The sequence below is a fragment of the Pseudoliparis swirei genome, chromosome 5 (assembly GCF_029220125.1).
Source record: "Pseudoliparis swirei isolate HS2019 ecotype Mariana Trench chromosome 5, NWPU_hadal_v1, whole genome shotgun sequence".
NCBI lineage: Eukaryota > Metazoa > Chordata > Actinopteri > Perciformes > Liparidae > Pseudoliparis > Pseudoliparis swirei.
The window spans coordinates 17,444,777-17,471,966 of NC_079392.1; the positions used below are offsets into that span (position 1 = coordinate 17,444,777).

The window sequence follows — 27,190 nt, forward strand, 5'->3', positions numbered from 1 at the left end:
GCGACAAGCCTTAAAACCCCCTAAACATGCTCCTCAAGCAGTTAATAACAATTTGTTCACGGTGTTGGAGGAGCAAAGCGGAGCTAATGTTTTGTGTCGAGATAGTGCGTTGTCTTATTCTTGCCACCTCCCGTTAACGCATGAGACAAATGGAATGGGCGCATCGCCTCGGAGCCATCCAAATGAGGGTTTCTGCCATGAAGTGAAGTGAAGGAGGAGGAGGAAGAGGAGGAAGAGAGAGGGGAGGGAGGCAAGTGCCACAACAATCAGGGAGCGGCAGCTCGACCCTCGCGGCGCATCACGGCAGCAGTCAAGTGAATGTAGAAAACAAGAGAAAGCTTTGCGGAATATTGATTTAATGGCGCAGCCTAAGCAGGGGAAGATGTGCGCTCCAGATTACTTGCGCTCTATTTCCCACCCATACAGAACCTTGAGTTCCTCTGCCTCCACACTGCAGAGAACCCGAGAGGGACAGAGAGAGGAAGTTATTTTATGTGCCGTTGACCTCAGTGAAGTCCAGTGTTCAAAATCAGTGTGGGTTAGAACAGCATAAATACTGTATATAAAACAATCGTGCTTCCTTTGTTTCTAATAAGGGATTATTAAACAATGAATGAAATCGTTTTGGAACGTATAAAAAATAGATTGGACTAGTTGGGTTCGGTCTTAGTATCAATAACTAAAAAGCACCAGGAAAACATGAAATACCAACATTTTAGAAATAGAGGTGAATGTGTTGTTGTCATTTCTGTGTCAATGATTACCTTCTTTTTTTGTATTTCCACATCTTTAAATTTTTTTTTCTTTTTATCATCAGCTAGTGAAATTATATTATTCCTTACACTTGAGCCGTGATGATTGCTATATTAAGTATCATTGTAATGCAATTCCTGATCCACAGGTCACTAACAAGCAAACTATCAAGAAGAATGATGCCACAAATCGAACAGGACAAAAAGGACATTTAGCTCTATTATTGTTATCATGTATGCGATCAGTGTTATGTTGCATCACATTGGCGTCGCATACATCTATGCATGAGCGTTGGGAAACAGAACAATATTTCATAGTAAAACATTAAACATGTTATTCAAGAAATATCAAACCACTGAAAAAAGTCTTGAAAATCAATTGCATTAGGGACAAAGGTCGACTGACTGAAATATTATTATCATGGTCAATGTATCAAACTGCCACCTTATTAATGGCTGCTTCTGTCGTTTTACGTGTTGCTTTAATTTGTGCACTCTGCTGGAAACGTCAAGATGTAATAGTCACTCAAAAGTTGATATGTAAGAATCACCAGCCATTTTCATTCAAATGACACAATATGCTTGCTTTGTTTCTTATTCCCCCCCCCCCCCCCCCCCCCAACGATGAACAGTGAGGTCCACTTGCATTCTTGCGCACAGCCAAGTGAGGAGGTGCCTGCGCTCCCGTTCTCGGCCAATGGCGCACAGAGCAGCCTTATTATCCTCATGCCAGACTGGCCAATAGCGCACCTCTCCCTTGCACACGTGACGCCTTTCTGAGCGCTCTCTCTCCTCTCAGATCTCTGTCCCGGCGAGTTCGGGCATCACTGAAGATTTAACACCGGCGGAATCGGACGTCCACTGTCCTCGGCATAACTAACCAGGTGTTCTCTTATGCAAACTGCATCGCCATCAGATGAAGCTGATCACCCGGTCGATGGCCTTGAGTCCTCTCCGCGGGACGAACAGACTTTTTTCCGCGCCTAAACGACCGAAGAGACGTAGATCCGAGACAATAACGCCCAGAAGTTATTGAAATGAGTCGTAAGTAGCGCGATGTTAAATATGTTTTCCACTAATCTAATCGGTCACTTATTGCTGTCATTCCATAGACTAGTAGTTATATGTGTCTAGTCCTATTTATAGTTGACTTCACTATTACATGTATGTGCATGTGTCACTTTTGCGCCGAGTGCTTCAATTTCTTTCTTTCATATCATTGTGTATTAAGTTTACATTTAAAGACGAATTAAACATTGAAAACGGTTTATATACTTATATAATTTAACACATTTGAATTCACTTAATGCTTGAGTGGTGTCCGAAATTAATTTTGTCCGTCTCAGTGAATGTTCTCATTGTAAATGTGTGTCCGTGCGTGCAGCGCCGTAGCATGACATATAGATAAATAGCACACGGAAACCCGTTGACCTCAGCCAGTGTTCATCCGGTCTACACGGCTCACTGAGCACAACACCGAAATGGGGTATTTGAAGCGCACTAAAACAGGGCTTCAATACAAGACAGGATAAGGGTGGATCTTCATAACCACTGTGTGACATTCCTAATGCAACATATCACCAACATAAATACCTAATTAAGATTTTTTCTAAAGAACCTTTACAAAGTGTACACTTAGATCAGGCTCATATAAATAAATTATATTTACATTTGTTAATTTCCATGGACAGTTAATTTGACAGGCACTCGATGTGGTCATGTCTTTCACTTCTTATTCTTTGGAAATTAGGTGGTCCTGGTGTCAGCGAGGAGGAAGGGGGGCAACCTGTGTCCTCTGATTTTCCGTGATTTCTGCGCAATCAGAGAAAAAGATTGGGGGACTGAGTCATTTGATGTTTTGAAAGACTTCAGATGGCTTTAATTAGGACCTATAAAGTCTGTCTGCCCCCATTCTCTGAGGCGGCGCTCTGGAGCAACAAGAAGGGAGGGGAGCTGACAAAAAAAGAAAGAAAACGATACAGAAAGTCACTTCGGCAAAGGATTGTCTTATGAAATTTGTATAACCCTTCGTTTGTCTGCATGTTACCCCTCCATCCCTCCCACCCTCCTTTCCTCGATGCTGGTGGTATGTAGGCAGCCCTGTTATTTCCTCTTTGTCTGGCTGTTGTGTTATCGTCACCCCCCCCCCCCCCAGCCCCTCAACCCCCCCTCCCCCCTCACAACCTAACTACCACCTACAGGCGGCCCGACCCCAGACACCTGAAGACTAGACATAATGATCAAAAGAAGATCCTGGCTGTATGGAGCTCAGCCAGTTGTTTGAGGTTTTCTTCCTCTGCTTCTTCTTTTCTTTTCTTTTTTAATGCATGCGGGCCTAGCTGGCACGGCCCGTGCCTCTTTCTCCTCTCTCCATCCTCAATCAAGGCACACTATGGTGTGTGTGTGAGTGTGAGTGTGTGTATGTGTGGCACAGAGTTACAGTTTCTTCGCCACTGCTACTGTTACTGTGTAGCCTATATGGATCTTGGACGGAGTGTGGGTGACTCATACAGCTGCAATACACACACCCATTAGCAAACATCAAAGACTTCTCCTGTGTGTGTGTGTTTGTTTGTGTGTGTGTGTGTGTGTGTGTGTGTGTTCTGGCGAGCCTCTGCAAGAATATAGATGTGGCCATTGTCCCTGTGGTTATTTCATGTTTTTGGTTTTGTTCATTTAGTCGGGGTTTATGTGCAATGCTACTAGACTCTTTTTTTTTTTTTTTACGAAATTGTACAACCCTGTTTTAAGTTTACAGCCTCATAATTAACAATAATTGGACTCAATAAAATAAATATCTCATTATTTATGAACAGGAGCTTAAAAAATAAACATTAAATATATTTCCTGCTCAAAGATTCCATTTTCTGACGCACCTCGACTCTGACAGTGGGCGTCTTTGAGTTCTAAGCCGATGTGGCTTCTATAATCGAGCACAATTAAAGATAAATGAGCAATTAGAAGTGGTAAAAATGCTTTGATTTTTTGATTTTTTGGCGACAGACCTATTTGGCCTCAAGACATTTGTCTTTTTCTCAACGCGTGTTGGTCGGGGATTACATCATGTCGCTGCTGCTGCTGCGTTTGCTAGATAAGAAGCTATGGGTTCATGGTAAATGGCTGGTTGGGGTGGAGTCTTGATTGACATCTTTGCTTGACAACACGGTGAGAATCTGAATTAACAGATTTGTATGATATGTTTTTCGGTTCTCGTCGAAAGAGCCTCAACCAAGTAATTTCTTCTCAGATATTATATTTTGAAAAACAAGTGTCGGTAACATTTGCACAGAGCTCCAAACAAAATCCTGCCATTTGTTTTTCTGTGTTTTCTGTGTATCATGGCATCAAGGTGGTTGTGGATTTCTCTTCCTCTGCTACCACACTTTAAAGGGGGAAGTAATAAAAAGCTCAATGGGTGCAACAAGCTGTTCTTCCCTCCTACACTTTGAGGCTTTCTACCTGGAGATGAATAGGAGGCCCCTCCATAACGAAGGGGGAGAAGACAACATTTTATTGAAGGCTGATGATGTGGGGGGATCACCATAGCTTATAGACACTCGGTGTGAACGAGTCCATAGGATAGCACAGTCTACTGAGATTTAAAACGAGAATAATTATTATTTTGGGTTCTATGAAGGCACCATTTTCTAAAGCATTAATCTGTCAACATGTTTGAGTATTAACAAAGTTACTCTCTTAATGTTAAAGTAGGTCAGAAGGGTGTTATGTATTATATGATTCACAAATAAATCCTGCTTGAAGTAAAATACTGTCTTCATAGCGTTATAATACAACATCAATGATAATGACATTGGACGATCACAAAGCCACAGATTAGGATTTACGGTAACCAGATTTATGCGTGAAGGAGTGAAGTCATGGTCAGGAATGTAAACGGAAGAGTCATTCAATTACCACTGTGCCCTTTCCTGGGAAAAGTCCCCAGCCGTGAAGAGGTTAATTGTTTTTGAATCTCCATCCGAGGCGAGAAAATGGGTCAACGGTAGGGATAATTGAGCCCCTGATAGTTGAGTGGATTATGGATTACTGCGCCTTTCCAAAGGGGAAAAGAAAAGGAGGTGAACGAGCGGAAGGGAAGGAAGGGGTGTGTGAAAAGCCTATGCTGTGTGATGCAGCCGCAGTGGTTGTCTTGCCTTTTTAGGAAGATGGAGAACTCCAATCCTGTTTAGCCCATGAAGTGACCCTTGACCCCTTGCATGCTCTTCTCTGCTCCAGGTGCAAGCCCTCACTGCTGGCAGCTCACACACACACACACACACAAACACACGTGCACACACACAAAGAAAGCACATTTTCCACACGCTCTGCAAGCACTGGGGGGGAACATCAAATGGAAATCCAGATCTTCTCAATATTTCCACACATTTGCTTTTTGTTCTTTCTGCCTTCACATTGTCAGGGGTTAAGGATCCAAGCCTGCGTGAAGATGGGTTGGTAGCATAAGGCCTCTTTTATTTTTCTTCCTCTGAAATATGTTGTCGCCAAAAAAATGGATGTCTGTCTTTAAACGCAGGGGAAAAAAGATGATCTGACTCGGCGCAGTAATCACAGAGTGTTAATCAGAGAGTTGTCATGTATAATTACTACAGTATTTGATAACTCCACACCGAACCACCACAGGCCATTAGGGAAAGTTTCCCGATGCCATTAATGGGCGTTAATAAAATACAAGAAACCCCGGATGGAACAAGCCCTCTGCATGGCCCACTGGTTTAAGCACTGTAAGGTTAATGAACCAATTTACATACTTTCTGCCGCCATCTGGGTGGAGTGACAAGGCAGATGCTTCATGTTCAACACAGATAAATGTGTCATTTAGCCCGCGGTCCAAAACTATCATGAATCAAGTGAAAATCAATACAGCTGAAAGATAAGGTAGAAATACAGTAATCGACCAGACTGCTTTTGTTATATGCGTTTAATTTGATTGAACCTTATTGCAAATGGGAAAAGAAACTGGTGGATGTTAAATGTGGTTGAGGTGGATGGAGTCAAATTTGACTACAACTCTGAGGTCACCAGCCTTAGCTATTGTTCATAAAAAGTGACGGATAAGTGTGGTTTATACCCTGAACCCTCCATCCACAAAAAAAGAAAAAGAAAAGTCTGCAGGAGAGGAATGATGACAAACTTGACAGGGGCGATCCAGAAGAATCACCATAGATGTTGCTGGAGACCGGGGCAAAAGGTGGATTAGTCTTTCCCCCTTTCTACCATCTTCATCTGGAAGATCATATTACAAATGTTGCATTCTCAAAGCTCTCTTTTCGCAGAGGAACCCTATGAGGTCTGTTGGCAATCAATTAAGCAATTTGTAAGCGAGGGGATATACTTTAAAAAAATCAAAGGCTCTGGTTGGCATGGCCATTATCTCTTCTCGTCTGTCGAAATTAGATACGGTAGCGGGGCCTTGCAGGAAAGGTTGTTTGGCCCTAGGGCCGCTCGACTTGATGGATATCCCTCTGATACTGTACACATGGAAGAACAGCTGAAGGTAAAAAGGAGCATAATATTGAATCCCTGCATCCCTGTATGGGGAGAAAATACGCAGCTCTGTTGTCCTCCATGGATGATGTTTTTTACCTCTTGCTTCACTTATATGAAATAAAGAAAAGAAAAATAACCCTGGTTTTGGTTTGACAATGTATCAGAGCTGGTGCGAGTGTTCGTCTCAGATTAGCTCTTTGTGCCATCAGGAGAGAGGAGGGGGGCCGGGGGGGCTGGGCAGAAATGGTGGAACAAAAGCGCTGCAATCATTTGCACAATTTTATGAAAGCTGTATTTGTCCGGTCGAATAGTTCTATTAAAGCCTAACAGCTACCGCTGAGCGCGATTTTAAAAGGCAGGGTGAGCTACAAAGCCGACGAAGTGTCGGGTTAGAGTCGTTTCTCATCTGAACACTCTCCAGGTAAATGCAGACTGCGCTCTCGAGTTTTTCTTTCTCTTTCTTAAAGTGGTCTAATTTATACAGATGGCTCTGAGCTGACACCAGCGCTGCCAGAGCTTCTGTTAACGGAGCTAAGCTTGTACAACATTTATGTGATGAAGATGAAAAGACATGGCAATTTCATTCTATTTCTGTAAATTCATCCCTGAAATTAGCTCAGTGCACAGTTTCCAATTTAACTGTTTAATTTAATTATTTTTTTCAAAAGCAACCCTCTTGAGTCTGACTTTTGAAACTTTAAATACCAGGGTGGTAAACGTGCATTGGATGAGAGTTCAGGTAAGTGCACGGGTCATGTAATAAGCAGATGAAAGCCATTTCTCAGGTTGAGACCTGATATTAATTGTAGTGCAGACAAAAGCAGATTGGCCTCTCCCAGATCTGTTGTTTTTGGTATCAGGACCCCCTCTCTCCCACTGTATTTCCTGGTGACTCACTTCTTTCCGAGACATTTAGGCTTGAAAACCTCCTAAGAACGAACCACACATTTTGTTTTTTATCGTCGATGAAGGACCATTGGGCATAATGAAGTTCTGTTTCTCAGCATGAGTTTGGGAGGCTCATGATTACAAATGGTTATCTTATTGTTTCCCATCATCTCCTGCCTAATTGAAGACAATATAACGAGACAATGGGGTCTCGCTCATCATTCTGCATCAATGGCATGCGCTAAGGAACGTGCCAGTCTGTTAAAAGCGGGATGTTTGTAATGGGAGGGGTGTGTGTCTGTATGGATACTTGAATACACTCAAGCTTGTTTAATTTGGACCAAGAAGATGGACAATTAAACAACAGCTCCCGGGGGGAGGGTTTATCAGCTTTCCCACTTCATGGCTGCCCGCTCTTGTAAACACTCTTGGATGTGTCTGGGTCATGCATAAGGGGGTGGGGTGAGGTTTGTAGGCGGGAAGGGGAATGGGCGGGGGTCTCAGATGATTATGACAGCCGAGTGGGAAGAGTCCCTCATTGCCTGGCCTCCTTCACCTCCCTAATATGTTCTGAATAAGTCCCCCTCCACGGTGCGTTTGTTGTGTGGTTTTGCGGGAGGTAAAGGGGGGGATTATGTCTGGCCATGGTTTAGGAGTGTTTGTCATCTGCCCCCTCGAGGCCTGGACCGGCTCCTTTGTCTGAGCGTCAGGCGTCGGTACAATGTCAAATCACACAATGTGGCTCTGCAATCGGGGCATCTCGGGTTAAACTGACACATGATTTCATGTCTTTTTTTTCCGGCAACTTGTTTTTAACAATTCATTTGTTTTATTATATTTGTGTACTGCAGATGATAACTATTTAAAAGCAGCGACACTGACTATATTTTTTAATCTTTTGAAGAACCGCAGATGAATTGTGTTACGTAAATGTGATGCAGTATTAGAATATTCTCAGAATAGGAGAGGACGGGAAGAAGCACATATGATGTATTAGTACACAATGAGTCGCTCAAAAACGAGCTCGGACATTTTGCAATGATGTTCAACAGTCGTGCAGAGAAAAATCCATTCCAGAAGAGGAAGTGATGCTCATTTCTTTCCAGACGCATCAATGAACCAGAATGCTTTGCAGCCGCAGCGTGTATCTTTGCTAATTCTACGATTGCTAGCGTGAGAAATCAATCCAACTCTTTAACAGCATTTTCCCATAATTTCAACATAGGGCATTGTTTGTTGCTCATTCTGACAATGCTATAGCTAATTATTTGGATGTGTAAAGGCTGTTGAAAAGCATCTTCAAACATAACCCGTAAGAAGAAAATAATGCTTGAAATTAATCACAACTATCAAAGTTCAAATTTAAAAGCTATCTTTATTGTCAATTTTCCAATGTTGAACATACAGAAAATCGAAACTAGAAGAAGACAAACAAAATGGTCTTGCTGCGCACTGAGGAGGCAAAACCTCCCGATGACTGATAACAGTTCTGGAGAATTTAAGTGCAGCGGGGGGAAATGTTTCTGTGGCTTTGCATTTACAGTTTTTTTCAGGCGCTACCAAGCGTTTGTCCAAACAGTGGTCACATTTTCAAAACTCTAAACACAATTAGCACAGCAACGGTCTTTTGTGGCCGTACCATTCACACATTTCATGTCGTTTTCACACAATATGCAGTCAGTGAACACATTTTCACAATGCTTACATTTTCTTAACAGACAAGCTATACCTCCCAACAAAACTATGGATTGTTTTTGTATTATTTACGAATGTTAACACACAACATCCCACAATGGCAAACACAATATTCCAAACCTTAGATACAGTCTCAAAACCTGTTCTGCAATGATATCAGTTATAAAACAATATATCTCAGCTGATAATAAACAAACAATTGATTCCCCATCTCCTCCTGATGGTAGGTACGTTTGGAATGTTTTTGAGAAATATGTTTTAGCAAGTTTTGGATTAGAATTTAAATTTTGATTATGACAGGTTGAGATGTTGCAGACACCGCCTACATTGACTAACCGAATGTTGTTCAATCAGCTATTGCAGCCGTTGCCCCAAAACATAGTTTATTTGTAAAAAAAAAAAACAGTTTGGATTGAACTTTTTTAAAGGAACAATAGTTCCCCCCTCCCCTTTTTATCTGGGCTTGTTGCCATTGTTTTTTTGTTCCGAAGGCTCTTGTGTGTTTCTTGGATATTGTGTTCACTGTAAGCAATACTGTCAAACTTTTTCTGTTCCATCAGACTGTAAACAGTATTTATACTGTACCTCCTGTAGTAAACAGTAAAGAGAAAAAAACTGATTCGGTTTTTACTGGAATGCTTTTTAATGTGAACATTACATGTGGACATACAGTTCCCAACCAAGAAATGTAGTGTAAAAACAGTGGATTGCATGTTTTGCATGCAAATACCTGTAAAGCTGAAACATAAAAGTCTATGCAGTTTTTGTAATGTCAGCAACAGTCAGTGTTTTGAAACCTGGTGGACTTTGATTGACTGGAAGGACCTTGTGAAGTGAAAACAAGAGTTATTCTTTGACAGAATAATTTCATATTGAGTCAGATATCCAGTGTTTTGGTAAAGTTAGTGTCTGCAGAAAAAGATGTGTTCTATTTTGAAATGAAGAGTTAGTATATATTTAACAAAATGTGCTTTTGACAAGAAAATTATCCATTTGGCCAATTGTGCTTTGTAGGTGTGAGTCTGTGTTAAGAGTTTAGAAAAAGTATCTGAAGTATGGGTAAGCGCTTGTTAGCGATTGAAAAAAACTGTAAGTCACTTGGCCATTTGGAGCACCAGGAAATGGCTCACATTCCTCCTTCCCAGTACCAAAAGAAACCCAAATCTATTTTCCTTCTGTTTCTGCACAGTGACATTCACAAATGTGATGGTAATTTCATTACTTAAAGTTGTTATATTGATTTAGTGTATATATTTCACTGCACATTGAGGACAGTTTTATTTAAATCAGATGTCAAATCCAATGCAGCTGAAAATTAAAGGTGTCCTTAAAAGCATGCCCGTATTCCTCCATAATGATTTAGAGAATGTAACATTAAATCTGCAGCTTAGGTTAGCAAACATGTAAATGTGTTTAGGTGTCCTGAATCCTCTTGTGACTTATATGAATTTACAGCTGTGTGAGTCTCTCAGGTTTTTAATTGACACAAAATATTTCAAATAATGATTATAAGGACATATCTGCAGCGGCTGCCTGTGGAAGTCTTCATTTTTTTAGCTTCTAAGTATTATCCACTTCATTTGCCTGTGCCTGAAGGTATATTAAAACCATTTTCGTAAAGATTTTTTTAAATAAACCCTTGAGAAATCTTCAAAAGCTGGGGTTCTAAGTAGTTTGTGTCTGTTGGGGGTGAGGGAGTAGGTAATTACAGTTTGTGTGTGTGTGTGTGTGTGTGTTTTCCTGGGTTCAGTTTGAAAGTCTCATCTGACCAACATAGATATGTTCTTTCATGCTTTTTAAAATCCTGGTATTACAATGTAGAAGTGGGAGAATGTGGCACCGAAGCAGTTTAAATCTCAGCTGGGTTTTTGGCTTACAAAATTAGTTGCACCACTTCTCACCACCCAGAGTCTTCAAAGGGTGTGAAAATAGTGAATTTAATTAAATTCTGCTTACACAGAAGCATCTTTCTTGTGACACCTTTTGAGACGCGGAAGAGGTTGTCGGAGGTTAGGGCTTAAACACTGCTTAATAAATAAGTCTATGCAAATAAGCTAGGAAATTGAGTTTTCTGGTGGTACAACAAAGCAAATCTAGTGTAGATGATCTCCGTGGGCAGGAGGCCTTGAAGGTTTACACCATGTCTGCCACATTCTCCCCGAGGGCATTCAGCCTCCTTAAATGCAGAAAGGCACACACGCAAGCCATCGTTTCCCCTGGCGGCGCGGCAGGAGTCTGTCTTCATCTGCCCTATTGATTGATGAAGCATGCACAGCGGGGTTTCCGGGAGAGGCAGGAGTCTATATCAAGGCTGCGCGCTGCATAACTGGCAGCAGCAGCACGTACACACACATTAGCACTCATGCTCACACACTTTTTTTTCCACCGTCTCTATCATGTTCTCTCTGTGTCTGTCACAGCAGACACTGTAGACACAGGCAGCCATGACACACAAGTGTACACATGCATACTGAGAGACATGACATTCACAGCAGTGCTGACACGCACATGGTGTCATCGCTTACAAAGACAACATATCACACTGACACACACACACACCACACACACAGAATGAATTAGTATGACTTGGCTGTGCGTGGGCCTAAGCTGGTCAGATGTTTTCTCTGAACATAATGTTTTTAGATTAGTTGGGGTTAATGATCCGATTGCCTTGGAGCTGCCACAATGTTTTTGTGTGTGCACACGTCGTTTTTGGCCAAAGGGGAAGAGGCATTGCTCTGCTGTCTCCCTCACTTCCAAATGAGACATTACAAGAGTGGTATTTATGCTATTAGGGAACTTCACTAACAATGGTACAAGAACGAAACAGCTAAAATTATGTCTTGACCAAGCTCAATGGACAGGTCCAGTATTTTCTATGCATGAATGGAGAATTACAAGTTGTGTACTTAAGTCTATTTTTACATTAGCCTTTTGGAATATCGCAAATTGTTTCTCAAAATACAGTCAGATTCAAACATTTTGCAAATCTTTACTTAGGGGTTTAAAATTAGCTCCCTAGTCCAAACCAGAAATAGTCCTCTGCAAACAATTTTCTTCAACTCTCAGTCTGCCGAAGTCAGTGGGTTCAATGAGGGTGTAGTCCCTCCAAGCCCACCACACTCCCCCCCTCGAGCACACCCTGAGAAGTCCCTCTCATGTGGTGCTGAATGGCAAAAAAAAGTAATGGAATGAAAGAGAGAAGAGAAGGAATGACTGGAAAAAAACTTTAAGACCTCAACTTTTTTAACCCTCCCCCTCTATACTTTTCTCCTGTCCCTCCTACCATCCATCCCCTGTCCTGCCGAGGCATGCCTCCGTCCCCAACAACCAGCATCGTCCGGGGCAGGACGAGGGGGCAAGAAGAGAGAAGGGGGAGGAAGGGGAAACAAAGGGAGCACTGTTTCTGGCTCGCTGGGGTTTTGTGGAGGGTTGACACCAGGCTGGAGGGTTGTGGGAGGAGCGAGACTGAGAAGGTTTATCATTAATAATAGAGATTAAAATGAATGGGAGGAGAGCAGGGGTGTCTGTCCTGCTCACAGTAATAAAGAGGACAGGCAGTGCTTGTCACGTTTTCAGACGCATCCAGACACACACACATACACACTCGCACACATACACACACACACACTCACACACACACACACACAGTCTTAGCAATGCTGCAGTTAGTGTAAGAGAGGGAGGGGATAGATAGTTCATTGTTTCCTGGCCATTGTGCAATATTTGCTTAACCCTCATGCTTTATCTGTGCAGCTGTATGCTACAAATGAGATGGGGCAAAAAGCATGTATGTGTGTGTGATGGCTGCTGTCACAGCTGTTTCATCAGTGCACTGTAAGACACCACCTACACACACACCTACACACACACACTGTCAATGTACAAAGCAGTATGGCCAATATAAAATCATTCTCCGAGCGAGACAATATAACGTCAACTAAGCAAAACAAAACTTGAATGGTAAAATGGACACAATAAAAAGCAGGTATGCAAACTATAGGAGCATAAGAATCATCATTCAATGGCTCCTTTTTGCCTCTGGTTTCTCGTCTGCGCTCCCTGACCCCTACTTCAACCTCGATCATCCTTGCATTGAGCAATCAACTAGGATTTATTAATGGAGTGTTTATATATATATATATGTATATATGTGTGTGTGTGTATATATATATATATATATATATATATATATAAATATATATGATACTCACAGTTTGATAATGTTTTTGTTTCCATTTTCCGGCTTTTTTCTTGTCTCTGAAAGGAGCTGGCACCTGAAGAAAACAATCGAACGAGCGCCTTCGCCACAGAAGGAAGAACGGGAAGCAGAAGAGCAAATTAGGAAAAGACGAGCGATGAAAGAGAGGTAAGAGAGCCTTGTTTGCAACAGGGTTATACATTGTGTATGTGTGTGTGTCCCTCTGTCCTCTGTTTCCCTTCCACCTGATTGTCTGAGTCAGCTGTGTACTTGGGGTGGGTTTGGTGTGTGCATGCATGCGTGTGTGTGTTTGAGTGCATCTGTGTTTGTCTTTGTGTGTGTGAGTCTCTGTGAAAGGAAACTTCATGCAGAGTCACCTGCTGCATCTTTCTTCTCTAGAGTCTTTCTCGATATTTGTCTCTGTCGTCCACTCACATTCATGTCTCTATACTGAAGAGGAACCCACCAGCAATCATCATTCTATGCATGGTGATATAATTCATGATTTATATGATTATGTCTCTTCGAAAGACAGAAATTACACAAAGTGAGACATGCCAATAGTGGATTGTACACAAACTCTCCTGTATTATGACAGATGTTTAGTCCATCCCTGTTTTTTGCTGAAACAAAGAGATTCCATTTCATGTTGTGAGGATTTTCAAGCATTCATTACAATTTTTAAAAGTCCAACATTCTACGTATGCCGGTAGTCAAAAATTAATAAAAACATTTCCTTCAAGAAAAGCATAGCCAAAAGGCAAAAACACGGGAGTGATACTGGGAAAAGAGTCACCTTATTATTGTCCCTGTTTCTCAAAGCGAGCGTCTCTCAGAGAGTAATCTTCTCACTCTGTGAGGATGAAAGCTGTAGAATATAATTTTCTACCAGGCAGGCATTCCAGGACAGCTGCCACTGCACACAGATAGAAGAATGGTTAGAAAGGAGAGTAAGGAAAATGTTGTTGTTCTCAGTTCTTGTCATCCTCCCTTCTGATGAGACTTTTTTCACCTCAACCCTCCACCCAGAGGTTATGATAGCAAAGGTATTTTCGTTTGTTAAAGTCCTTTAGATTCAGTCCAAGTGTTCTTACTTTTAGTCATACGAGGTCCAGTGCATTTCATTTCTTCCTTTCCCTTTTTATACTTCTATAAATATATGTAATTGACAGTTTATTGTATTATTATCATTGTGATTTTCGTATTATAAATAATATTGTAGGCTCCTAAATTTTTTTTTCTTTCTGCCATTTCCTTTTTATGAAAGCTGACCTTCTAAAGATGCCACTTTTTTTCTTTTGTTATTCCTTCTTTCCTGAGGAAGCCAACTTCTGGAAAAATTCCAGAAATTGGTTCATCTTTTTAAACACTATCAAGCTACCACAAAAGGCAACATCGGAATGCAAAAAATGCACATTAAGGGTTCAATGTTCAGGAACTGGTTGTTATGAACCTTAGATTCTTACATTACACGACTCTCATGACTCTTACGATATTGACTGACTCACTCACAACATGAACTGTACCTCAAAATAACGTTCTGCCAAAGACACAACAAATTCAATTCAGCTTATTTAAGTTCAGCTCAACTCATTTCATATCAACCGAGTCCAGTCCAACTCAATTCTCTCTTCAATTTTTCCTGTCTACCACTCTCACTCACTTACTTTAAGTCTGCATGAGCTGTACAATATTCTGTCTGTTCTCACATGTTCACCTCCCTCTAGCTCAGTACTCACACTGCTGTTGCATGGCCCAATCTTTCTGCAGTCCACAACCACCAAAAAACGGCATTCTACCTTTTTGAAAGACAGGAGAGGATGATGACAAATATTAGGAGGGTTATGGGGATGCAGAGATGGTTTAAAAATGTGAAATGATCCTCTGTGGAATTTGTCTGATGCCAAACGTAATATATTTCAATCAGGAGAGATGGGTATTTAGAGTTGAACAATCATTTATTACAATAGAATATTGCAATAGTGCAAAGTCTTTTTGGCGATTGGACTCCATCCTGAAGTAGGATAAACCAGGGGTAGAGCTGCTGATATCTGCGCAGGCAGAATCCCCCCATGGAGTCCAGACACTGGTGGTGGTGTCGAAGCCGCGTTGCCGCAACGCCAATTGGAGGAGCCTGGGGTGGCGGAGGGACGAACTGACGCGAGCTGAAACGACAACTGACAGCAGCAGAGAACAGAACTTTAAAGTGTTACCAACGACTCTGTGATAGGCTTATCCAACTGGGCTGGCTCTAAATGGTTCATTCATCGGGCCCGCCCCCAATCAGCTAATGGAGTAATCGCTGCAAGACTTGTGAATGAACCAGCTGTACCCAATGTCTTCCTGTCTGAATTTTCGCTAAGCTACATTTTAATGATTCGAATTCACTACAAGTCAAATTTATGTCAAAATCACCCCCGTTGGATGAGACAAAGCAGTGTTCAAATTGAAATGGGTTTTAAACTCGAAAAATGCTTTCTCTTTTATATTTCACCATTCTTTTGATGAATGTGCAATATGTCAACCAAAAGGGATTAGTGGAGTCACAAGTTGTATCGAGATACGCAACCACATTGTGTTTGGAACGAGTCAAATGATGCAAGCGCAGTCTGGGGAAGAAAGAACGGAAAAACGTGGAGGATGTTGTAAGCAAGTGTCCAGACAAGCCACTGATCTTTTTTCTACCCCCTTGTTCCTCTCTAGTGGGTATGCCCTCTGTGCTGGAAGAAAAAGGTCTTTCAGGAGCAGCCGAGTCTGTCTAAGCTGGCTTTAGACGCTGCAGGACTCGAGTAGTAGCATGGCTCTCTCAAGGTGTCCATTTGTGCGTACTGAGGCAGGTTTGCAAAGCTGAAGCCACAATGTGTCGCACAGTTTTCATATTTGATTATTGAAAACGCATATGGGGAAATGAAAGGCAAATGAGTCACTCCGTCAACTCATATCGATCCGCTGCGGGACTGAGGGACAGAGCGAGTAATTGTCAGTTTCACGCTCACACAAAATAACCGGCAAATGATGGACAGCGGTTTACAATGGTGAGGGGTGAGGGGGCAGGGGGACATACTCAGTTGGGGAGCAAACATAAAAGCCTGATGGACAAGTATCTAAAAATGGTAACATTTTTGTCCGCACAAAGGAAAGCATAGAACAGCAGAGTGCTCCGCTATGGAAGCCTTTTCCCCTTCGGCAAAGACACCCACCAACCACTGGGATTAAAGATTAGGATGAGAGTTTTTATGGAATTTGGAGCCACGGCACTATCAAAATGACTGGCTGGATGAAAGATTGATGAGCATGAGGGGGCAGGGATAGAAATAATGCAACGGCAAAAGACTTTGGTGAGCAGACTAGTAGGAATCTACAAGAAAAGGAAAGAGATGTTGGTGTAGATGATTTCAAAGTGAGCGTGAGAGTATTATCCGTGAGAGACAATCACAAAGGCAAAAGTTACTGTAGAAGTGGTAAATAGAAAGTGGGGATGAGAGCCAATATAGCGATGCCTCAAATCTTTATCAATTCAAAAAACAATGCACTACATTAGCCACTCTCTAATTGCTGCAAGAGTTGAGATAGAATTAGGGAGCAGGTGGGGGTGTCTTGATTCAACCTGCCTACGAAATCAAGTCTCTAAATCTGCTTTGCTTGGTCGTTGAAACTTTCTTTTGGATTGCTGTGAGAGGAATATGTATGTTGAAAATGGATATTTTTTATTGTTCTTTTGCTTAAGATTGAAGTTGAGAAAGAATACAGAGAGACAGAGTAATGCAAAAGAAATGAAAGCAGGAAGCTCTGTACTTTAATGATCCACTTAGAGTTATCTGGCTGGGAAATAAGGTGGAATAGAGAATTATTGAAAAGGGAATGAGGGGGGAAATCTAAAGACAGAGGGTGAAGAGTAAACATTGCAAATAACCTCTTGAAAATAGAGCTGAGAAAGAACACAGAAATGGGTAATTGTTTTAAAATATGTCTCTGCTTCCCCAAGGAGCTAAATGCTGAACTCTTAAAAACTTCACAAGTAACGCATCAATAGAAAAGAAAACATGTGTACTTCATAAAATGCTTGTCGACGGGACCCTGCCCCAAACTCTAACCCTCAAGCACATTAACCAGGTCTTTAGAGGCAGAGAAAAGCTTCATTCTTTTGAACCGTACACACTCTTAACTATTCCCACCTTACCTGCAGACTTGTTGAAATGGAAAAGCCATTAATATCAATAATTGTAAACATCAATTTGAAAACCGTGACAGACTTGTGAAATATTTTGGAGAATAAATCATAGAAGATAGTAGATAGAAAATGGTCCGTGCCAAAAATGTAAGGCACATCCAGATATATTACATTAAGGCTAACCAAATGTCAAGAATGTTGTATCTGTGGCCAGAATAGCTCACATAACAACAGAACAATGGTGTCTCAATTTAATATCTAATGGCATAACTTTTCAAACACTCAAACAGATTACAATGCGGCATAAAGGCCGCAATGTCCCTGCTATTGCACGTTAATATCACTGTTTATTGTAATCGTGCAATTTTAAAATCTTAAACAGTCTACTTTATTTGTATTTATTTATTGTAACTTAAGGCATCGTGATTCTACAATTCCGATTCCAGTGTTCATTTTAATCTTGTCAGTGACTTAAACTGAGTTCATGAGCCAAGCACCAATTTTTGGCTTATTTTGATGGCGGAGGCATCGGGTTGTATTGTGTCTCCACTTGCCAAACTACAGGAGCTGTATCATAGTTGCCTTTTTTGTGCTGGGTTTTATCAGTGGCTGAGAGAATGAAAAGGAGTCAATGGCAGCCCCCTAAGCTTTCCATAATGCGTCCCGAGAGGAGACAAAGGCCTGCATTCACTGCCGGGTGTTGATAAGACCATAATTAGTCTGCCATTGGAGGTATTACCGACACACACAAACACAGGCATACACAGAGTGCAGTAGGGTACTTATTCCTGTACCCGTTCTCTGTTTCCACATACAAATGCATACATATTTGTGTGCGTGCCACAGGAGTGAAAGAAGCAGGCAGACTGGACTTGAATTCAATAAAGGCAGAAGAGTGGACCCCCTGCCGCTGTCACATCACTGCAATGTTCACTAAGCCCCCAATGGTCACTAAGCTATACCTCCTCTGAAAAATGCATTTATGTTCCTCCATATGTGGCGGCAACTCAAAGTAGCCAATGCTTCAACAATCTAACGCTAACGAAAGCACAGAGTCTGCAATCTTTTCATTTATTTTTTTCATTTTTAATGAAGAACCTTGTATGTTAAGTTATTTTTCCAAGGTTAGTTTTATAGCCATTAATGGTTGTTTATTTCCATAAAATGACAATTATCCAGAAGAATAATAGCTTTTACACATGTTTGTGTTATATTGCATATATTTTAGAATGAATCTCAGAATTAATGTGGTATTGAATAATTGATGATAACACACTAAACATAGGGTGTTCCTGTGTGTATGTGTGTTTACAAGGCACTGCTGTCTGGGTCTTAAGTAGATGATGGACCGTAGCTCGAATTCCAATCTCATTCACTCATTCTCATTAGCTCAGCCCTTGAGAATATATGAGGTTACTTAACTTTCCCCGGCCAAACGGCGAGTGTTGGCACAGGGTCATTAGCCTCACTGCTTGGAATAAATGGCTTTCGATACCATTTCCGCCAAAATACAACAGAAGCCGATTAACCCCATGATTCTTAGTGGATAGCTTATTGAAAACACGAGGAAGGAGGTCGTGGTGACCAATTTGTTTATGTTTAGCCTCATCCATCTTTAATTATCTCTTTTGCGCTAGTGTTCCTTTGTTTTGTTTTTTTGCAGTCCCTTTTAAGAGTTCTTCTTTTTTGGTGTCTTGGAATCTCATCGCACTTTAGCTAAACATCACAGTTGTTTGCCTGAAAACCACAGAGAGAGAAGTGGGCAGGAATCAAAGCTCTGGGAGGATTTGTCTGTCAGATAGCCGCTGGGTCCCTGCCTGTGTAGACTTTCTCTCTTGACATCAATAGGTTTCTCCGTGCTAGTTGAAAATTATAGATCATAAAAAGAACGGTGTAGTCAAACCAGCCTCCTCCCTGGACCAGACGCCACTTTATTACAGCGCGTGTCAAGCATTGTCTTTTCCTCTCTTTCATCCAAGCGCCTGTGGCTTTGTGCAGGTTTGGATATTATTGGTATTTCATCCCTCGTCTTTTGATTTGATAAACAATTCACCCACTTGATTTGCTAGCAGAACCTCTGAAGGAACTTTGAAAGTATGTGATGATTTAGTGTCAGGGTACATGAGGAGATAATCCCACTATAAACAAAATAAAAAACATTTTGTAAAAAATCATCACAGTGCTGAATAGGTTTATTTCCATCTTAGGTCAATGTTTTCATCAAAAAGTTTTTCCCAGAGGCCTCTGTGAGGTTTGTGGCCTGTTAGTGGGTGCGTGTCTCAGATGTCTGTTTTGGGCAGAAAGACACGCCCAGAGGATGGATATAATTAAGAAGAGTGCATTTTTTGGGCAACTGCTCTGGGTGGTCTAGCTCTACATGCCTGTGCTAGTTTTATGAAAAACAGGCACAATATAGTTAGAACTCAGAATATTCTGACTAAGCACAAAGATCAGTGCAAATTGTATTTTTGGGCATAAAAGGTAAAGAAATGCAAATGTCCCTTGTTTCCTCACCTGGTAGCCTGTTGGTTGTTTGGACATAGCAGTTGGCAGACATATCTAAAGTTCATAGAGGAAGACATACACTCACTGACGATTCCTTTACTCTACAAAGAACAACTGTGTCTCAGTGCCCTCAGAAGCCTTCATCCAAACATTTAACATGCTGGTCTTTATTTAAGTATTGAGTAGGAAAAAGACTAGACATATTTAGTTCCCATTTAGACCATGAATGGTTCTTCTTTTTTCTGCATGCACTTATTTAGCTCAAAGAACCCTTGTCAAAAATGTAACTGCTCGAGTAGCTGTCATCTAGTGTCTTCCATTGCAACCATGGGTGGCCCAGTGGGTTGAACTCTTAACTCTTGCAACGTTTTTGTAGGACCACAAGTACAGAATTAGCCAATTTGAAAGGGGGTGTTTAATCAATTATTGCTTGGTGTATTTTCTTGACCCTGCATTCTATATAGCAATCAGTAGAGAAAACCATCACCTGTGTGACTAGAAATGAGGTGTTTGCACCAATTTTGTCTGACTTGAAGCAAACTGCTCTGTCATTTTTCTGTTACAGCACTCTACAGTTTATATAATGCTCAATACAGAATGAATGACACTTTTTTTTTTAAACACATCTTACTGGCTCACACTTTTTTTTATGACACATTTTCAAACAAACAAAAGTTATTTTTGTCCAAAAATGTAAAGAAACTGCAATGCCAGTCAATCCAGCCACAAAGGCTTTTCAAACACTTAATCCTGATTAATGGCATCTTCTGGCTTACACACAAACAGCCAGTGTAACATCCAACCCTTCCCTTATTTGCAACTTCTTTCCTTTCATTCCTGTGAATTGGCTCATTTAGCCGCCAGAGATAACACAGATCTTTTATTTCTGCCCTTATATTTTGAGGGGGCCTGAACATGTGGGTGGTCCTGTTTTTGTGTGTGTTTTTTCCAATGTACTGAGAAACACATGGATCTCTTAATGAGTATAAATTGGGGACTCCGTGCCGGGACCGTAATGACTGAGGTGCCCTCCCTGGTTTCGTCAAATCTGCTTACTGGAGTAGAGAAAAAGAGAGATGGGAATGGGAGAGGGCAAAAACAATGAGGGAGAAATGGAGAGGTTGGAGTGAAATGATGTAAGAGGTAGTTGACAAATATTACGAAGAAACATACGATAGAAAATAGCAGTCGAAGGATACATTTCCATGGAAAGACATGAATATTAAATTGCATGTATATCGTGGCAGATGCAGTCAAGGTAATTGAACAGCTTTAGACAGAGAAATGAGGAATACAATATTTAATTTCTCCCTCAGCTTTCCTGCGTGGCCCTGTTTCACTGTATTTAACATCAAAGTAAAGTATGAACAAATGAGACATTTTTTTGGACAGACCGTTTCTGCTTTTTTTGGGTGTTTTTTCAAATTGTACATTTCATTTCTAGGAATTTTTGGTCTATTTATTACAGCTATGGAGTTATTTTTTTACTGTTACTTTTGACTCTTCAGAAATATGTAGTTTGGGATCATGTGTATGGTCCTGGATCACATTCAGGCTTCAAACTGTTTACAATGTTTACATAAACGAAAAATGGAACTGATGAGGCATGCTTATAAACAGTGAATTGGGTCGATTTCTAGATCTCTTTAGTAGGAAGCAGTTGTACACGCCACATCTAAATATGACCATTCACTCCAGTGTTTTGCCAAGGACCAAATGTTTGAAGCAAAGAAGTTAAAGGACTCCACAGCAGGGTGCTCAAAGAAATCATCGGTGGCCAAAGTAGCTAAACGATGAATATCTTCTCCACGGAAACTTTAATGTGCTTATTGACTAAAAATGCACCCGCAGCATTCAGAGTACACAGTGTGACTCAATATTAGTCACAACAGGATACCAATGGCATTAGAATCCAAGAAAAAAAACATCAGCAGATGCAGAGTAAGCATGTTGAGAAAACTGCCATGTAATTCAATACTACAACTACCAATACCACTAATACATAATGTCCCATTTCAATTGGAACACGTATACTTTTTAAGCTTTCCTAAAGCACCAGGTTTTCCTTTGTTTCTTTATTTTAACTATAAATGAATACCATGAACAGATTATACCACCATTCACTTCTGAGTTTGACACAGCAAAAACAAGCAATTTAAATATGTAGACTTTTACACAGTTGACTAAAATTAACTTTTCGCTCCCCTATCCCATTCTTTTTCTCGGGTTGAGAAGAATAGCATCAGGAAATGCGCAATGTTAGCTTTTCATAGAGCACAAACCTCAGTAGATCAGGTTTAGTTGAATAGCATCTAGACAGCTTAATATGTTATACTCCTTCTGTCTTACTGCACATCACTCCCAGCCTTCACGAGCTGTGGGCACCAGTCCTATACAATACATTAGAGTCAGTGCCGTCATTATTGTGTTAAAAGAGCCACATAAAACACATTAGTGAAGTGTTCGCTTTATTAGAAGAGACATATAGCAGCCATCGATCGCAACACACAATCACTTGGATGTTTTATTTATGGGTGCAAAGTGGCTTTAAAGCCTTATTCCATATTGTCGTGTTCTTGAGGCATCACAGTATTTTTTCTTGAAACCAGCTGCTTCCAAACTTTTTTGTTTGTTTTTTAGATGAATCGTTTGTTAACTTACAGACACATGCACACTCACACACACACACGGCAGCTGCTTGTCATTGTTTCTCAAGACCACCTACAATCTAAATAGGAATTGGGTCGTGCGTGAGTAGGTCTGTTGTACATACAACATTAAAGTGCAGACTTATTACTGCTAATACTGTTATACACAGCAGTCAGTGCTGTGAAATAATGTGAGTGAAAATCACCGCATGTTAAATGTAATAACGTGGTTTAATAAACAACACCTGAATTTATCTTATGCTTTCTTCTCCTCCGTTTGAATTCGGTCCAGGTCCAGACATGAAGGACGCATTGCATTCACACACACACACTGAATGGCACCAAGTGTCTGCGGTCCACCAGCTCACTCCACACAAACGAGGTAGGAATCAGACCACCGAGTTAGGGGGGTAATAATGGTGTAAATGGGAGAAAACAAGCTCTATGCCCACTGCTATTTTGTCCTCTGAGGATTTGTAAAGACACATTGACTTCTGGTATTCTAAAATGCTCTAAATTCACAAATTAAAAGAATTTAGCTAAATTCTGAATTGTAACCTCTAAAAACGTGTTTGTTGCTGTATGCTAGCAAACGATATATGAAAAGAATGTCTATAAAATGTGGATGGCTCATTTTGGAACAAATCCAAATTTATGCAATTCAATTTTCATTTTTAATTGTCTTCTGTCATGCATGCCATTTTTAGTGTGTGTGCACAAAGACTGCTTCATTTCCATCAGTCAAAACCAATCTCCACCAGTCACGTTTAACAGCCCCACCACATCCCCCTATGCAACAGCCCTTCCCCCCGTGCCCCTCCCATGCTTCCCAGTATCCTGCTTCGCGCTCTATCCAAAAAACAACATGAGTGCTGAAATTACAGTGTGTGAGGGGGTATTGTGAGACCGCTTCCCTCCCTTTCACTCGCTGTATTTGCCCTTCTCGTCTTATCTTTTTCTCAATCCGCTTCTGTTGTGGAAGGGTTCAAGGTTTATTATGATGTTCATTAAACTGCCCATACTTAATTTGCATCTGAAGTTACAGTGACTAAAGTTCACACTGAGGTTAACAAGGTATTAATGCAGTTCTTGGACTCTTTGCATTGATTTTTGTATTTATTTTATTTTTTATCCAAGTGAACTTTTATGTTTATCTGCTTTATGATGTGTGCGAATAACAATGGATGGATGGTCCTTCCTGTATGTATCCACATTAAGGTATGCAAAAAAGAATCCACTAAAACCCAGGAGAGGAGTTACGTTTTTGATTGTATGCCAGTGTTGGATTCATGTGTTTCAAAGGTGGAAGACATTACTAGTCATCATGAGGAATGGTAGTAATGGCACCACAAACTAGGCCCAACATTTTTTACATTGATGTGTTTTCTGATAAAAGTGTAGCATTCATACCTGCAAACTTGTCACCTTTCGGTGAAATTCACCGTTTTGAACTCAAAATAGGTCATCCACGTGAATCGTGGAGATCCGATGAGTTTTTGTTTTTTTGGGGGGGTGGGGGAGGGGGTCACCTGGCCCGCTGCCGTTGAGATTGCAGTGAGACGCGGAGAAAATGTGAAGTGGTGCTCTTCGCAATAAAACATCTTTGATGGGACGTGTCGCGTCTCGGCCAATCAGCGTTCAGACGTCGACATCGTTTGGTGGTTTAGGTTAGCTTGAATGTTAGCCCGCTACATCTGCTGCTGTCACGCTGCACGGTGTAGCGATGCTAACAAAGTACCCGTATGTTAAACACGATGTGATTTAGCATATTTTTAGTATCGATACTTCATTAAGAGAGCGATCAGAGCGCACGCGCTGCTCCGTGTCGAGCTGTCTGCGCACACTGCGCTGCACAGCGCTCACAGCGAGAGAAGTGGCGCAGCTTTAGAGACCGACTTCGGCTTAACAAATACATTAAAAAAAGATGCCAGAAGTGAAATGTTTCAGTCTGTAAAGTTCTGTAACTACAGCTGCTCATCCTGATGAACTGTGTATCATCTGGTCAGAGACTAACGGCCTCATAGTGTATAATCAATGCTATGATGGCTCCATGTAGTTTCATTCATATCTGGCTGTATTAATACTAATATTACTGACATTTGTTAAGTGTTGAACAAGTTGGTAAAAAGTGAACCATACAGATGTTTTATTTATTACTGTTATAGATAAATATACCAGTCTCTTATTTATGGTATCATATTATTTCTATGGTATTGTATTGAATTCTGGTATCGGGTATCATGATATTTATGGCAGGTATGGTACAGAAGTTATAATGTTAGTATCGTGACAAACAGGTAGAGACAGAACAGACTGAAGGAAAAGTCCATGAATGTTCAGGCCAAAAAAAGTAAGTTGATTCATGAATGACTTTAACCATATTTTATATAATGACAATGTCTATTTGTTATTACTATCATTAGAGGGCTGAGTCAGAGCGGAGGACCTTTTGTTCTTAAACTGTTTATTATCATTATTTAGATTTGTGGCCAGAACAATAAAATGACTGTAGTTGTGGTTCTAAAAGCTTTGAGGGTTCAAACAACATGGATGTGGTGTGGTGACAAGAAAATAGAAAGTCACCTGCACCCCCCCCCCCCCCCCCGTTGTCACCTTTTTCACCCCTCATGAGTTTGCAGGTATGAGCATTACAACATAGCCGTCTGATCTGAAAAAAATAATTAAATCCATTAACGAAAGAACAAATTCTCGGATTGCTGCTTGTATGAAAGCTGACTTACTCCATCAATTCGACTTTGCTTGTGCCAGGCGAACTTGGTTAACAGTGGTATGTGTGTGTGTGTGTGTGGGGGGGGGGCTATTAAAGCACTTGAAAATCAGAGAGGAAAGGACTTGCACCGCTAATGGATGTGTCTATTGATGTTCCCATTTAACAGCACACTGTAAAACGATAGGGCAATGATTGTGTTGAAGACGGAAGGAGGTGGAAAAGGAGTGGAGAGCGGTTGGCTGGGCGATGATAATGACAAGGAAGGTTATTATTTGGAGCCCTGCAGAGTCTCTGCTGTGTGTGTGTGGCACTCTTCCTCCATCTCTCTCGCTCCTGTCGCTCTGCCAGCCTATTGGCTATTTTTCACTTCTCACTTTTCTCCCCAGTATGCTCCTCTCTCATGACATTACTCACCACTGCTGGCCTACATCCAATATATACCTCTCTCACATCTACTTGTATTTATTTGTCGTCGATGGCCCTGTGTTTTGGTTAAATGTACAGTGTGAGTATCTTTTGTGATGGTAAACACACATACACAAAGGACTAATGCAGCAAAGCAGGCCAAAAAAGTGTTTCAACATAATGATTTTAGGATAGCAAGCGCCCTTGAAATATTGATTTACTCACCAGTAGATTTTTTTTCCCAGCTGTGTGTCAGTTATAATCAGTGTGTGTGTGATGAATATGAATACAGTCAGCCTGCCTGCAGGTTTGGCAGGAGACCACCTCCAGCTGGACTCAGACCCCTGCTCAATTGTGCCCGTGTATGTGTGTGCGTGGTTGATCACGTCGCCTGCATCTGTCGGCGTGACGACCTGAGGATGAAATAAGAAAAAATATACAAAAGAATATGCCGCTCTGCATACAATTCAGCAAACGCTTTTTGACAGAGGAAAACATCCAGTCCCAGCACAAGTGGGAATTGTGGATCTTGTTCCCACATATTTAGACAAAGAACTTTTGCAAATTAAAATGTATTGAAATTAAATGGGAATGTTTAAAACATGAATATCTAGTTTGGATCCTTGCAAATGTGAGGGATTTTAAAGTCCATGTCTCAGTGCCCATTCAATACTCACTTCCTTTCCCCCATTACATTAACCAGCCCTGTTACTTCCAGTCCAGCTTGTCAGTCCTTTTGTGTTTTTGTGTGTCTTGTTTTGTTCACTGCAAATTGTTTGCTAGAAGACTTGTTGTAAAAGTTAATCTATGTGTGTGTGTTTGTGTGTGTGTGTGTGTGTGTGTGTGTGTGTGTGTGTCTCCGTAATCGCAGGGCAGCAGATAAAGAGGGAGACGCCATTCCAGCTGTGAGGAAGCAGACGAAGTCGACACACACACACATACACACACACAGAGCTGGAGGCGCGTGAGCAGGTGAGCATTAAGTCAGGCAGCTAACAGATCACGTCGTGGTATGATGTCTGCAGACAGAGGAGGCCGGTCTGTACCTGCAGGCAGAGAGCAACAGCGGACAGCACACTCTCCAGGAATGTGCTCCCCCTCCTGAGAAGGGAGAGGGGGAGAGAGAGAAGGAGAGAAAGAAAGACAATATTTTATTAGAAGAAGCAGTGATTGCTTTAATAATGAAATCATTAGGTGTGTATTTCAGCCCAGCATCTCATAAAAAAGGTTTTAAAACAGGATTTATTTCAGAGCTATGTTTAGTTTTTTTGCCCATATGCAACAAAGTGCAATAACAACTTTTGTGTTGGTAAAGAACTTTAAATATTAATAAAAATTAGCTAAAAATAAAGGATGTTGGTGTAATCTCAGTTTGTCTCCGTCTTGATTTTAAAAATATTATTCAAATATTATTGAGCTTCAGAGTTTAGATATCGGCTCATGTGTAGCAAGTTGTACAACTACAGGTGCAATGTTCTTTTCATCTTTCTTTTTTTTAACAAGTAGTTTTCATATTCAACCCAGTTCATGATGAAAACAAAAATGTTCTGTAGCTCAGGTTTTTTTTGTCTTTTACAAGGCTCTTTAGGCATAACAATGCCTCCTGAAATTTCAAGTCACAACTCTTCCTCCCCCCACAAACTACCACATCCACTTATCTAAAAATGAGTCAGTGGTTAAATGTCA

At 41.0% G+C, this 27,190-nt stretch overlaps 1 long non-coding RNA gene across 1 annotated transcript; it reads left to right on the top strand.

Annotated features, from left to right (window-relative positions):
* The first annotated feature begins 1,561 nt into the window (after nt 1-1,561).
* On the top strand, nt 1,562-26,874 carry LOC130193978 (uncharacterized). The gene is made up of 3 exons (XR_008831755.1): nt 1,562-1,796; nt 13,111-13,212; nt 26,376-26,874. It is a non-coding gene; the product is annotated as an uncharacterized LOC130193978 (long non-coding RNA).
* The last annotated feature ends 316 nt before the right edge of the window (nt 26,875-27,190 follow it).